The sequence below is a fragment of the Pteropus alecto genome, unplaced genomic scaffold (genome assembly GCF_000325575.1).
Source record: "Pteropus alecto unplaced genomic scaffold, ASM32557v1 scaffold123, whole genome shotgun sequence".
NCBI classification, from domain to species: domain Eukaryota; kingdom Metazoa; phylum Chordata; class Mammalia; order Chiroptera; family Pteropodidae; genus Pteropus; species Pteropus alecto.
Window position 1 is genome coordinate 8,921,740 of NW_006433950.1, and position 15,997 is coordinate 8,937,736.

At 34.4% G+C, this 15,997-nt stretch overlaps 1 protein-coding gene and 1 pseudogene across 1 annotated transcript in view; one reads left to right on the top strand and one right to left on the bottom strand.

Moving 5' to 3' along the window:
- GLG1 (golgi glycoprotein 1) overlaps nucleotides 1–15,997 on the top strand; it is a 105,620-nt gene that overhangs the window by 15,424 nt on the left and 74,199 nt on the right. The window lies entirely within an intron of this gene.
- On the bottom strand, nucleotides 11,562–12,984 carry LOC102887574 (annotated as a pseudogene).

Sequence of the window (15,997 nt, forward strand, 5' to 3'; positions counted from 1 at the left end):
AGTTTCTTGCTATAATGAGCCTTCACCATTCAGCTTAGCTTTAGGGCCTTCACCCCTGTATTTCCTTTAAACTTTTATCCAGAGTAAATTATTCGGTACGATTTTAAAACAGGTTCTGTGTGTATACCACTGTGTCATTCTTCTACCCTTTCTCCTTCATTCCAATTTTGGGCAAGTTGCCTAATGTCTGGATTTAATATAACATTGGAGATAAAACACAGAATAGTAGAGTTCTTGTTTAGTTCCTTTTGAAAAACCAAATTGGAATCCTTTTTAAAATTTTGTGGCAAAATTCCCATTGTCTTTTTTTTTTTTTTTTTTTTTTTTTTGAGTTTAAGTATGGTGTGTGGACAGGATTATTTCCTAAAGTTCAAGGAGTATAACTGCTAAGTTTTTTAAAATTATATTTAATCATGAACTAAGGTCCATTTAATTCTGTGCAAGCACTAAATTTAGCAAGACTATTTGATAGTTTTCCCGTCCCTGCAAGATTCTTGGATCACATTTGGCAGTGGTCTTCTAGTGGTATGGTACCTGCCTGGCCCTTTGTCTACCTGTCTAATCTTTTTCTAATCCAAAGGCATTCTAACTTTAATGATACAGTTTTTCAGTTCAGGAATTTCTTTGTATTGAAATATACATAAAATTATGCAGCCATGGGATTGGTTACTTAGAAGCATAAGTGTTTTGAAAATAAAAAGTTTCTTTCTCTGTGGTCTTACTATAAATGATGTGAATCATCCATGTGGGAAAAGAGGCATTATACTTACTATTAGAAAACCCAGTTCAGATTATTGGACTTAAGTAATGAAGAGAAACAAAGCCACTCAGTTGTATTACATATATTATTTCACAAAGATTTTAGCATGGCATAGTTACACATTATTGTTGAATTTTTTATTTTTATTTGTAAATTTTATCTTGTACAGAAACAGTCCCTTGAGAAAGAAATTTGCATTTTCTTAATGGAGTATATATATTATGTTAATAAATTATTCTAATGTTGAACCAGTGTTCATCTATTTTAGATAGCTAAATTTAATTTGCTATAATTTTACTTAGAATTTTTGAGTTTGTGATCATTAGAATTTGAGGACAAATTTATAAAATGAAACTGATACTGTAATTGATAAGAATATTGTAAAAAATACAATTATACCTTGTAAAAAAAACATCCTAAGAGATGGTTTATAAATGTGTTGCCAATAAAACTTGGATAATTAATGTTAAGTATTTGTGATGCAATTAATAATAACATTGCCAAGGTAATATTACTAGCAATGGTCTGCAAGGAACTTAGAATAAAGGAGAGTCAAAGAGAAGACTCAGTCAGTGTTTTTCAAAGCCATGGCCAGTGGGAAGGGCTGCTCCGAGCAGCTGACATTAGAGTGCTTGGCAAAGCGAGCTCTGTAGTGAAATGTCTACATTAGCTTAGATTTGTTTTTGAGAGAAATAGGAAGTCACTGAAGATTATTGAGTAGGAAAATGGCATGGTAAAATAGTTAAGGAAATTATTCTTGTGGCAGTGTGGATTGAAGTAAGGAAAATCTGAAGGAGTTCATTAAGTAAACTGCTAATGTAATTGAACCGTGAAGTAAAGACTTAGACTACAGTTAACTAGTAGCGCCGGAGATGGAAATTGGATCGATGGGTGACTCCTTACCTAGGAAAAATTTAGAATGCTTTTATTCATTCATTTGTCAGATTTTGGATAAATATTATTTACTGCATGCCCAACACTTAATGATAGGTCCTGGGAATATGGTGATTACCTTACCCCTCATCTCCTACTCCTAAAAGAAGTGACCCCTGCTCTCATGGAGCTGCCATCCAGTGGAGGAGGTGGCCATTAAAGGGTTGCAAAATAAATGGAAAATTGTCACTCTGATGAGTGCTGAGAGAGAGAGGTACATTTGGCTAATCAGATTGTCAGGAAATGTTTTCCCGAGAAAATGACAATTGAGCTAAAGGAATGGGAGAATTTCACCAGGTGAAGAGAAGTCAAAGTTGAACTGTTTGTTAGGCTACCTCTAAAAATATATAATTCTTACCTTGTGTGGAATTTGAAATGACAGCCAGGCATTTTGAGCAATTTCCTGTAAAAGAATGTAAATTTGGAACTAAATCTTGAACCAAATCTAAATTTTAGAGTCATCCAGTTTAAAAGTCTATAGTTGGAGGTATGAAAATGGTTGAGTCTCCTTAAAGAATGTGTAAATAGAAGAGCATGATTCCAAGGATTGAGCCCTGGGGAATGCTCAAAATTAAGGGTTGGAAAGAGGCTTGTTGAGCAAATTACAGAGAACAGAAAAGTGGTTGAGAGTTAAAAGAAAATTTAGAGAAGTTTAGTTGTGGAAGCCAAAGAGGGAAATTTTACTTGTGAGAGCCCAGGAAGGGCGGAGGGAGCGGTATGAAAGGACGTGGTAGTAATCAATGGAGTAAATAGAATAACACAGCGAAGGTTGATGACTGAGAAAAGAGATAAAACAGTTTCTATAGGACCCAGATTTGGACTATTTGAGACTTCTTTAGTCTATTTCAGAAGTTTGATAGTGACAAGAGGTGAAACTACCTTGAAGGAAGGACATTGCAGTTAAATAAAGACTTAACAAGATTAAGGAAATCTATTTTATTTACAGGCAAGGAGAAAGGAACCAGTAGAGTATGAAAGACTGGAGATGCTGGAGAGGAAGAGGGTGAATATAAATGCTCATAAAAGAGGGAGGAGATTCAAATCAATTTGGTGTCAGAAAACATGATTTATAACTTTTTTTGAAGAATTAAAGGCTGTAGCCCTTTTGAATTTCATAGACCTTATCGGTTCCCAAGAGAGTTGCTATCTCAGGTTTAATTTATGATCCACAGAGCAAAGATGTTCTACTTTTTTTCCCTCCTCAGAACCTTTTCACTGTGAAGTTAAATTTCAGCACAAGTAAATAGAGATGTTTGTCCCTATTGTCCACAGTGCTCATGTAGCCACTTTCTAAATTGTCGCCGTGTTGATTAGTATTGCAAGGTGGTTTGGGGTAGAGCCAAACCCATGGGGCTTTGTGCTCCCTAAATAAGTTTAGTGAGCCTGGGAGGCCTCAAGAAAAGTAGACCCAAAGTGGTTTAAATGCCATTCTGGAATAAATCCAGAACAGTTACTGTAAAGAATAATTGTAGCTTTAAGAATACAAAATGTCGGGATCACAAAGAGTGAACATTCTGGATCTAGCTAGAAGTTTTTCAATAAATCGTATAAAGCCTAAACTTTGTCATTGTGTCATCGAATATTCTGTCTGTGTAGCACTTGATCTCTTGGACTCTGAGTATATAAGCATGCTTACAGCAACATTGTATTCCCAGTTCCTAGCCCAGTGCCTCTTAGTGCTCAATAAATCCTTGATGAAAAAAAGAAAGTAACTTTCTACTGGCTGTAGTAACTAGAAACTTAATTTAAGTTTCTCTGCCACCAGTGCAGCCAAGGAGTATCTGGTTTTGTATAACTTGCTTTCAAACTCGGCATTTACCTCACTCTTTGTTTTATTATTTTTTACCAGCACCATACAAGTTAAAAAAACAATCCAAAACTTATGCCATCCATTTTTCTTCTTCTTTTTTTTTTTATCGTGGCAAAATATGAATAACATAAAATTTGCCATTTTAACCATTTGTAGGTGTACAGTTTGGAATGAATTAAGTGCATTCACACTGTTGTGAAAGCATCGCCACCATCCATCTCCAGATCTTTCCATCATCCCAAACTGAAGTTCCATGCATGTTAAATAACTCTCATTCTCTCTTTCTCCAGCCCCTGGCAACAACCATTCGAATTTATGCCTCTAAATTTGACTACTCTAGTACTTTATATAAATGGAATCATATAATATTTGTTCTTTTGTGTCTGGCTCCTTTCACTTAGCATAATGTCTTCAGGCTTCATCCATGTTATAGCATGTATCAGAATTTCATTCCTTTTTAAGGCTGAGTAATATATACCATTATATACAGTATATATTCACATTTTATTTATTCATTCATTAATGGACATTTGGGTTGTTTTTACCTTTTGGCTTTTGTGAATAATGCTACTGTGAACATAGATGTACAGATAACTGCTTTTAATTCTTTGGGGTATACTTAGAAGTGGAATTGCTGGATCATACGGTAATTCTATTTTTAATTTTTTGAGGACCGCCTCACTGTTTCCACAGTGACTGCACAATTAAATTCCCACCAACAGTGTACAGTCTCAGTTTCTCCAATCCTTGCTAACACTTCTTTTTTTAAAAAATGACCATTTTAATGGATACAGAGTGGTATCTCCTTGTGGATTTGATTTACATTTCCTTAATGATTAGTGACAGTGAGCATCTTTTCATGTGTTTATTACCATTTGTATACGTTCTTTGGAGAAATGTCTGTTCAGGTCCTTTGCTCATTTTTAATCCAGTAGTTCATTTTGTTGTTATTGTTGAGTTCTAGAAGTTCTTTTTATATAGTCTGGACATTAACCTCTTATCAAATCAATTATTTGCAAATATTTTCTCCCATTTCATGGGTTGCCTTTTCACCCTGTTGATTGTGTCCTTTGATGCACAGTTGTTTTAATTTTGATGTCATTTATCTATTTTTGTCTTTTGTTGTCTGCGTTCTTGGTGTCATGTCCAAGAAATCATTGCCAAATTCAATGCTATTAAATTTTCCAAGCTAAGCAGGATTGGGCCTGGCTAGTAGGTAGGCCCAATAAAAGATAAATACAGCATAAAAAAAAATAAAAGATAAAAAAATAAGAGATCGTAAGATGACAAGGTCCTTGCAATCTGTAAGGGCAACCAAGGGTTGCCTCGCCTAATGAATGAATGAATGAATTTTCCCCCTATACTTTCTTCTAAGAGTTTTAGCTCTTATATTTAAGTCTTTAATCCACTTTGAGTTAATTTTGTACATGCTGTAGTGTTGGGGTCCAACTTCATTCTTCTACATGTAGATATTTAATTTTTTCCAACACTGTTGAAAAAACTGTTCTTTACTCATTGAACAGTCTTGGCATCCTTGAAAAAAAATCATTTGATCACATGTATACCAAAGTGTATTTCTGGGTTCTTTATTATGGTTTTTTTTTTTTTTGCTTGTATGTCTGTCTGTGCTAATACCACACTGTTTTGATTAGTGTAGCTTTGTACGAAGTTTTGAAATCAGTAAGTGTGAGACCTCAAACTTCGTTTAAGATTATTTTGTCTATTCAGAGCCTCTTGAGAGTCTGTCTGAATTTTAGGATGGATTTTTCTATTCCTGCAAAAAGTGCCATTGAGACTTTGATAGAGAATTGTATTCAATCTGTAGATCTGCTAGGCCCAGGGGATTATATGACAATATTAAGTCTTCCAATCCATGAATATTTGATGTCTTTGTGTCTTTTTTCATTTCTTTCAACAACATTTTGTAGTTTTCTGTGCACAAATTGTTCTCCTTGGGTAAGTTTATCCCTAGGTGTTTGTTTCATTTTGATGCTAGCATAAATAAAGTTGTTTACTCATATCCTTTTTGGATTGTTCGTTGCCCTGGAGTTTTTAACTCTCTTGTTTGTCTACACTGAGTCTGGAGCAGTTGTCACTTGGTACAGGCTCTAGCAGTGGGCTTTACTTTTGGGCCTCAGCTTTCAGTAAGCTGTGATTTGCTGTATTTACCTGTCTCCAATTTTGAGGCAGGGATTGCCCATGAATTTAGTTCTCTGATAGATCCGATGGATTCAGCTTATTTAGCGTTTTTCTTGCTGTGAGGATGGGAGTGATGATTTCCAGGCTCTTTACATCTAGGACCGGAAACCATAAATCTCTCAGGTTCATCTTGTACTTTTCCAGTTCCAGCCCTGGAATCAACCACTTCTCCAAAGAGCCCTATTTCCTTTTAGTGGAGAATGGTACTTAGAAGCCAGGGTCTTGGTGCTAGACATGCCCATTGCAACTCAGGTGTCATGGCTTCAGCAGACAGAGCCAGAAAATGAACAAAGACTATGTATGTTCGTGTTTGTTCACACATGCATACACACATGTGTATATATACACACATGCATTCATTGTCTGTACATATATATAGATACACGTTAAAAACTGATTTTTATTCATATTGATGCCTCCAATACCACAGGGTTCATTCTAGCTTTCCACCTTTACATATTTATATTTGCCTTCTCCGACAGTGAAAAACTTGGTTCCTATTTATCCACAAATATTTACTTAATTGCTCAGTCCAATAATGCAGTTAAAATAGTTTCAGAATTGCTAAACTATGCCGTTGTGAAAAAATAAACTTACTAAATAGAGTGGAGTATTTATTTACAGTTCTTGTCGTCATTGGACTGAGAATATATAGTCAGAATACTATGTTCAGGAGCCACTCAGGTCATTCTCTCTCCTCCTCCCCTTCCTTCCCACATGGGCCATACCAGTCATTTGCAATGCAGTTAGGTTTATTCGTTTTTCTTTGAACTGCATTTTGCCTCCCCTGTTTTTATTTTTTTAATTTTCGAGTAAAAATAACATGGATCTAGAATTGCCTCCTTGCTACATCTTTTACCCCATTTTCATCCTTTACCCTTTTCTTCCCATTCTCAGAGTAGCAAGCCTCATGTTTCTGTTTTTTGTGTACAAGTGAGCAGATATATGTATGTTTTCTTATTTCTCCCTTTTTCTTACCCAAAAGGCAGCATACTTGATATTCTTTTGCACTTTGCTTTTTTTTCTTTTAACATTGTATCTTGACAGTCACTTTATATCAATTCATAGAGATCTTTCTTATTTCATTCAGCCACTCTCCTCTGCATGAGTATTTATTTCCCCTATTTTGCAGTTATGAGCAATGCTGCAGTGAATAGCCTTGTTCTTAGGTAGTCGCATATTGTTGGAGGTGCTGTTCCTAGAAGTGGAATTTCTTCCGTTTTGTTGGCTTTTGTTATTGCACCAGCAGCACCTAAGTTCAAAAGCAAACAAAAAGCTTTTGAAGTTCTGTATAATTTATTGTTCACAAACAGTTGGTTTTTCAAATATCTATTCGTAAGTGACCCCTCAAGTACTGCTGCTAGGTGATGTAACCTGGCAGAAAAGTCCCACCTAACTGAATTGCTCTGAAAGTAAACGTGCTGAAGTAATGAAGGAAGCAGGTCCTTATTCAGTCAGTTATATACACGTTGGTAAGTTATTCACTCTAAGTCACAACACATTTATACTATTTCATAATTCTTTTTCTTTTATTTATTTATTTATTTATTTATTTAGGCGAGACAACCCTTGGTTGACCTCACAGATTGCAAGGACCTTGTCAGCTTACAATCCCTTATTTTTTTATTTTTTACAACTACAGCACCTGGTCTTCCTAGGTGATAATTATTTTTCTTAATTAGTAATTCTTAGTTGGGTTTTTTTTAGGAAAAGATTGTATCATATACATCTGCAAATAACATGTGAAGTACAAGCCTGTTACTCTAGAGGAAAAAAATCTAGACATATATTAGTAAACCTTATAATTTTTTAAACAGTCCTTGATTAAAAACAAACACCTCTTTGTATTTATTGTAGGTATGGCTTTGATTCTCAGGGACTTCTTATGGTGAACTGTTGCTTTTCTCTTACCCAACCCTTAAATCTCCCATTTTCCTGAGAGGCCCAGAAAAGCCTCACTGGGATTTTTTCTGATCCCCATTTAGAGCAACAGTTTCAGTTTAGTTCTTTGATTTGGCATCTTTAATATCTAATAGCCTTTAGGATTTAGACCTGTGTTTTAAAAAATGGTGCAGCACAGGATTCAACTATTCTGGAATAGTTGTGCTACTATCTTTAAATGAAGATCTCTTGAGTTTTTAAAAGAGTATGCATTTTATTTCTCAAATCCTGGCACGTTATTGCTACTTAACATTCCTGGGGCAGCCTTGAACCTTTTGGTGCAGGATTCCAACTCATTTATGTGGATTATTAAGAGCTGGCAAATAAATGCAAAACTTTCAGAATACATTTAACTGTTTTCAACTAGTAAAGATTACTGACATGCCTTGTATGACCATGTCATCTTGGAGAAGAACAGTGTTTTAAAGATCTTTTCTTAACCTTCGTTTTAACAGGATGACTCAAGACAATCTGTACAGGTGGTATTTTGGGGGAATAAAAAACAAATAAACAGTATCTTTAGACCAGATAAGTATTTTTTTTGAATACTGAGGCACAGCAGAGTAGAACAGGAGTGCATCTTCTGAAAATGCACCTGTAGCCACTTAGATACCATGTGTCCCAGCAGGTATGTGGATTTAGTCTCTTCCCCTTCTATTTTTATTCAAGTTATACATAGAGTTTTAACATACAGTTTTAAAAGTTGGAATGCTACCAGGTTGATAATGGAAAACTGTAATCTCCCATTTTAATCTTCCAGCTTTCAACTCTTTTAGCTCTTTATTCTTGTATTTACCTAATTTTTAAATAGAATACTTATGCTCTTGTTTAAATATTAGACATTATCTATTGATTTCTTACAACCAATTCACATCTAGTTCTCATAAAACACTGTTAACAGTATTTACCTGAAATTGAACTTCATAGAGCAAGAAATCCTACCAAAGCTAAAGGATAGAATAGACTATGCTGCACCACAAACAGTATCTAGACAAATCAGTAAGTTTAGAGTATGGCATTAATTGGCTGGATTCTACAGAAAGCTTTTACCTACTTTAATAAGATCAATTTTAGTCCATTTCCTTCTCATCTCAGTCTCATTCATTAATCATGAGTCATCAATATACTGATATAATAAACAATTTTTTTAAAAAAGACATCAATTAATTGTTACTTAGGTCTGATAAGTTTAAAAAAAAAAAAAAAAAAGCAAACAAACCAACTGCCTCCAAACCCCCAAAATTGTGTCTTATTTGTTCTTTAGTTTTAACAGAGAACAAAGAGCAAATCTAAGTCGTTTCTATAAGAATGTTTCAGTATGACGTTAGAATACTTAGAGCGAAACATGTGATCTCCCCTTTTATGCTTTATAATTTTCATTGTTATATTTGAGAATTTTGTTATAGATTACAGCCCTTAGCTATGTTTCTTTTGCATTTCTGGACCCATAGTCATCGCCCATTTAACTTTGCAAAATTTTGTTTGAAAACATCTCTAGAGTCTACTTTTTGATAATTTCCTCTGTAACTCAATTTATCAGAATAGGTTTACTTAGAACTTGTGTTAATCTAGTTTTTAAATTCGGAATTTTTTTTTTCATATGTAAGGGTATATGTCTGGGCAGTTTGACAGAGATTCCTCTGTCATTTAGTTTTTAAGTTTCTCTTAAAACCTACTAAAAATGCAATTTATATAAAACACCAATAAATTTATTTTTCCTTTTATTGGGCAGCACTAATACAAAAGCTGTTGCCTTAGCCTTTGCTTTTCACTGGTCTTAGAGACTTACTCCTCTTTCTTAATGGTTATCAGAGCCTGGAGAGGCTTTGCTATTAGCAAAAGAAATAGGATAATCCTCTGGAAGTTACTTTTTATATATTTATGTTGAAGCCCAAATTGAGTGATTCATGTGTAAAGTGTGATAGAATTCATTAGAAAAAAATGATTTGACTTAATTGTCTGTTTTTCTAAATTTTAATTGACACATGATTCCTCCAAGAAATAAAAATAAAAATGTTTCTTCAGCTACTCCTTCAAGATCTCATTCATGAGTAAACAGAGCCTTGTCAAATATTATATTTTAAATAAAATTTTTATTCAGTAAGCTTTATTTTCGGCATAGCAGTTCTTGTCAAAACATCGTTAAATACCTTTTGAAAAATCTAGAATAAATCTGTTCTCTTAATTTCTTCAGCAACCTTGTGTTATGAAGCACCCATTTATGCCCATTTATATCTTAGACTAGAGACTGGCAAACTACAGCCCATGGGCCAAATCCAGCCCACAACCTGTTTTTGTGGCTCTTGAGGTAAGAATGGCTTTTAAAGTAAAAAAGGTCATTAAAAGAAGATTGCAGAGATGGTATATGATTTGCAGAGCCTAAATTCGGAATTTTTTACAGAACAATTTCCCTTAGACTATAATATATAATGTACATGCAGCTCTTTTTAGATGTTTTACAATCTTCACTAGAAAAATGTTTTGCTATAATCTCTTTACATATCCTGTATTTTTATAGGAATTCACTGAATTTGCCAGTCTTTATAGTTAGTATGAGCTTTTATTATTAATCAGGCCCAAATGTGTCCGTAGGACACCATAGACTTTAATTAAACTAGTTTGGGGAGGTTAGGGGGAGAAAGGGAGGGAGAGTTAGATTGCTTCTGCTTCTTAGTCATATGCTTGCTCTTGGGGGTGTACAGTTTTGTGATACTATTTTAACTTGAATATTGTCATTTCTCCATAGACACATTTTGTCATTGATACCTTTGCCTACTACACAGAGAGAGCTTTATTTCTTTGAGGCTATGTTTTGATGTTAAATTGGGCTGTATAATTGGTTTATTTGAGTCTTAATACTAATAACTTCTGGCAAAAATCCTCTAGTTGCCTGGTTATAATGCTTTGTCATTTATCATATTTTATTGATTCTAAAACATACTTTTTATTTTTCACTTTAACATTTTTGAAATCAGAATGCACCTTAAATTTTATGACATAATTATAATTAGTAGTTTTTTTCCCTCCAGTGGTACATAAAATAATGGTGCATCTTAAAACCAATAAGGTATGGTTCGTATATTCTGCTCATTTATATTTCTTGTTAGGTGCATCGTTTTCTTATTCCTTATGTTAATTCCGCCCCTTATTACTTGCTGTGATATTGCCAAAATTCATCATTTTGGAAATCTTCCATCTTTTAAGGATTGGCTTTGGGGGTTATTTTAATTCTGATTTTTGTGTATTGAGTTAGATTAGAAGAACCATCATCCATATTTAGTCAATAGAACAATTTAGGAAAATGAACAGTTAGCATAGAGTGTTTTGAGTAGCACAATATCCTGATCTGTTACTGTTAGTTAACAGATGGCCTGAAGCCTATAATAGTTACTATTTTGCTGACTATACTGTAGAAGAACATTAACCAGAAAACCTGCTTAGTCTTAGCTGAGATTTTCTTGGATGGTTGCAACTGGGGACTCCCTGTGAATTTATAATAATATTTTGTTTATGGGAAATAATTAGAAATTATATAGTAATTGTTTTTTAGATCGTTAGTATCTTCCAAGGTGAGCCACTTTGTATTAAAGAAACAATAAGTTTTTTAAAGCTTATTTCAGTGGAAAATCATTAAGTGAGTGACTTCAAAAACGGCAAGCCAAATAAAAGAAGAAAGAAGGTGCGGGTGGGGTTTAATGCCAACATTAAATATGCAAGCATAGTTGTTTTTTGTCGCTGTTGTTTTTTTAACTCAGTGGTTCTAAACCTAGTTTCACCTAGGTAGGGTGACTTTTTAAAATATCAATACCCAGATGTCTCAGGTAAATTAAATCAGAATGTCTGAGAGTGGTCGCTGGCATTGAATTTTTAAAATTCTTTAGGATACTATTATTATTGTATCACAAAAGTAATGTTTTTATAGATTTACCCACATATTTAGCTTTTTTTCCCCCTTGTCATACCTTCTTGCATCTCAGATCTTCCATGTGAGATCCCTTTCTTTCTGCTTACAATATAGTCTTTAGAATTTTTTTTTTAGTGAGAGCCTACTGGTGTCTACCTGTCAGATTTTCTTTGTCTGGAAGCGTCTTTATTCTACCCTATTCTTAAAAGCTAATTTTGTTGGGTCTGGATATCAGTTATCTATTTCTGGGTAACAGAGCATCCCAAACTTAATGACACAGAAACAACAATTATTTGCCCATGAGTCTCTGGGTCAGCAGTTTGGACAAAGCTCAACAGGATAGCTTGTCTCTGGTTTACATGGTGTCAGCTGGGCTCATTCATGTATCCGTAGCCACTTGTCAGGTCATCTGGGGTCTGGACAATCCCAGATGGCCTCACTTATATTTCTGGCGGTTTGCTAGAGTGAGAGAGTCAACTAGGCATCATCTTTCTTATCATTCAACTGACTAGCTTAAACTTCTTCACATGGTGGTTAGGTTCAAAAAGCAATATAGAAATGGCAAGCTCTAATGCACACTTTTCAAGCCTCTGCTCCTATATTTGCTAATGTCTTATTGACCACAGCAAGTCAGGTGACCAGGCCTAGATTCCAAAGGGTGGAGGAATTAGACATCATCCATTGATTGAAGGAGTGACAGTGTCGCATTCAAAGGGGTGTGCATTATGAAATGGGAGGGATTTGTAGCCTCAAAAATCTATCACAGTATAGAATTTTAAGATGGAATATTATTTTTTTCAGTACATTTTCTTTTTTCCACTGTCTTTAGGCTTTCATTGTTATTATTGAGCAGTTTAATTCCAATGGCTTCTTTTCAGATTTTCTGTCTTTGTGTTCTCTTGTTCACTATAATTTATCTAGGTGTGAACTTTCTTTTGTCTGGATTGGGCTATATTGAATTTCTTTTGATTTGATATCTTTCATCTTTTCTAAAAAATTCTCAGCCATTATCTGCCTCTGCCCCACTCTTTCTCTTCTTCCAGAACTTCAGTTAAGTTAGATTTCTTGCTGTTTTTCCATGTCTGTGTTTTTCTTCTGTAAAGATTTTGTTATGCACAGAGTGGGGAGAGAGGGGACTCAGTCCTTGGCAGCTGCTTTCCTCTCGGCAGCCAGAACATTGCTCAGCTCCTCTTGCTTCCTCTTAGCATGGATATATGTCCCCGTTCATTTCTTGATGAGCTTGACTTGCTTGTTCTTCGATACCTTGAGCAACCACAAAGCGCTCTGCTTTTCTGAGGCAAAGCCGAATACCTCTCAGGTCATGTTCACACCAACTTGTGTGTTAGGTGAGGCGTTCACCATGGTGGCTCAGCTTATATTCTTGGTCACCTTATGGCCCTTGTTGAGGACCATGGCCATGGGGTAGTGCAGAGCCATGGCTAATGCATTGGAAGACTCTGTATCTATTAACTTCTCTTCTAAATACTAATTCTGCATAATTTCCTTTACCTTCCAGTTTATTAATTTTCAGTTACACCCAGCTGCTTAACTCTTTTATTTTCTCTTTTAACCAAATTAGCTGTAGTTCACGATTTTTTTCTTTTTTCTTTTTTTTTATCAAGGTACAATTTACATGCAGTAAAATTTACTTTTTTTTGGCTTGATGTGCAGTCTATGAATTCTAACACGTGCATAGATTCATTCCTTTTATCTATATATCTGTGTGTTTGTCAATATCACACTCTTAATTCCTGTTGCTTTATAGTAAGTCTTGAAATCAGATAGTATGAGTCTTCCAATTTTCTTGTTCATGATTGTTAAGTTCTTCTAGTTCTAATCTGCTGGATCACTTTTTATATTTTTCTGTTCCCTGAAGATTTTTTTCAAGTTTGTCTCATTTCTTTAACTTTTGTACTGTAAGGTTCCATTGGATCCAATTTTAGTTTTTGAGTTTCTTTCTTGAACAGTAATATTTGTGAAGATTGATATCTCATGACTTTCATTCATTTTTAGGTATCTTTCTAAAAGCAAAGAGAAAATTTACTGTCTTGCAGTTACCATATGGATGCATTAGACCCTTTTATATTCTAAGATACCATCTTTATAGTTCACTTTGAACTTTCATTGAACATAGTTGAAAATTCAGAATTTTTCATTTCTTGCCCATAATGGCAAAGAAAAGAATATTGACAGGAGAAAATATTTCACCATCATAAGGATTAAGAAAATAAATGTAATGAGACAAAGCAGCACTGTAGATTTACGCTTTCCAGTATGTGGCTGTCAGCCATCTGTGGCTGTTAAGCACTTAAAAGGTGTACTTGAGAAGTGCTGGAAGTCTAAAATGTACAAGTTTTAAAGACTTGAAAAGAGAAAGATAATTTAAAATATCCCAATTTTTTATGTTGAAATAACATTGTGGATATTTTGTGTTAAATAAAATATATTAAAATTAATTTCACCTGTTTCTTTTTACTTTTTTAATGTAGCTACTAAGAAATATAAGCTTACATATGTTGCTCAAATTCTTTTTCTGTTGGGCAGCACTGGTCTGTATGCTAATAGTATAGAAGCAACATTTTAGACTGAGTCTTCAGATGATAGTATCCTTGATAAATTTTTTGAAACCCAAAATTCAATGGGTGAACAAATTATTTCTAAGGATAAAAATGAAATATATTATTCTCACCTAATTAGTTATTCAGCAAGAAAGCCTTCATCATCCAATATTTTGCAGCAAGTACCTAGAATGTCTCTTGTTGCTAGGACGATATGTGACAGAGTTTGTACATTTTTATGATGTTTTTGCACCAAAATTTACTAAACAAGTGGACAAATACTGAAGTCAAGTGTTATACAAAGGCAAATAGAAGGAAATGGGTGATGTAGAAATGAAAATATTCTTTCAATTTATCATCCTAATTGGTTTTTCTTAATCTCAAATGTTTTGCAATTATGGAAAAAAGAAGAGGCAGTCCTGTTTTCAACAAAATTATGAGCCATCAAAAACTTTTAAACTATTGCATTTTGATGATTCAAATGCAAGAAGAACCGGAAGTAATGATAAAGTAGAACATGTTAGAGATGTGTTTGAAATCTGGAGTCAGTATTTACAAGGTGGAAATGTTCCAGGATTGTGATTGACAGTTTAAGCAGCTGGATACATATACTTTAAACTTAGAAAAATGTAGAATAAATATTTGGTTTACTATATTACTATATCATTTTTCCTAATATTTTGAGGGTTATGTGTAGCAAATATGATCTATCATCTCTGTCTAATAATTCCAGTCACTGAAGTCTTTTAAGATACGTTGTTTTGTCTTTCTGATGATTTTCACTCATGGTGTCTTGTTCCATAATATGTTCAGTTATTTTTACTGTATTCTGCTAATTGTATTTTAGGAAATTATTTGTAGGAATGATTTGGAGCCTAAGATGAAAGTGCTGTTTTTCAGAAAGTAATTTTATTTGCTTCTGCCAAGCAGTTCAGGCCACTCCCAGTCCAGTAACTCCTTAAATCAGTTATACAATCTTGAGATTTTCTGAAACACCCAGAAAGTGCAGACCTGGAGACCAGCTAGTTTACTTGCAGTTCACCCTTGCCTTAAGGGTGTAGCCTTTTGAGATTCCAGCTTAAACCAGGGAGCATTTTGTATTAGATTTTCTACTTCGGGCAGGTCTCGGGCTTGGTTTCTGCCCACAGGGTCCTTCAAAAAAGAGGATTTGTTTTGATGGATTTAGCAAATGCCTTCGAGGGAAAAGTGAGCTTTTGAGCTCTCCTTTGTTTCTGGTCACCCCCTTTTCCTTCAGCTTTGGCTTGGTAAATTACTATAGTTAGCTCTTTGTTGTTTTCAAGATTTTTTTTAATTTTCCAACATTTTTAGATGTTCACAGTTTGAGGGTTGTTACAAATAATCTAACCCACAATTACCAGAAATGAATTACCACATCTATTTCTTTTTTTTGGCTTCCCTGTTAATTCACATGTACACCAGATTTAGGATACTATTGATTAAGCACTGTGCACATAAAAGATAATATATAGAACTATGTAAATTAAATAGGCTGAGAGTCACATTTTAGGAGAGAGAACCTAAGAGTCATTAAAGTCAATGGGTAATGTTCATTTCCTTTTAAACACACACCTGGCAAAAACTTGCTTTTCTTCAGATAACAAAAGGATGTAACAAAATATTTTTATTGCTTTTGGGGCTTTTCAGTTGGCTGTATATTATGTGTGGCTGTAGGAAGTTGAGCGCTTACCAATATGAAAATTCAGGCTTGGTATGAAGAAGTTGATTCAAAACACTTACTGATGGCTGCTTGGAACCTGAACGACAGATCACCCACACCATACTCACGAGTTTTGACATGCCTAGTGGAAAGGTATGGTTAAAACTCTTACATCAACCTCATTTTGAAGGTAGATGAATCCAGTAACTTATTT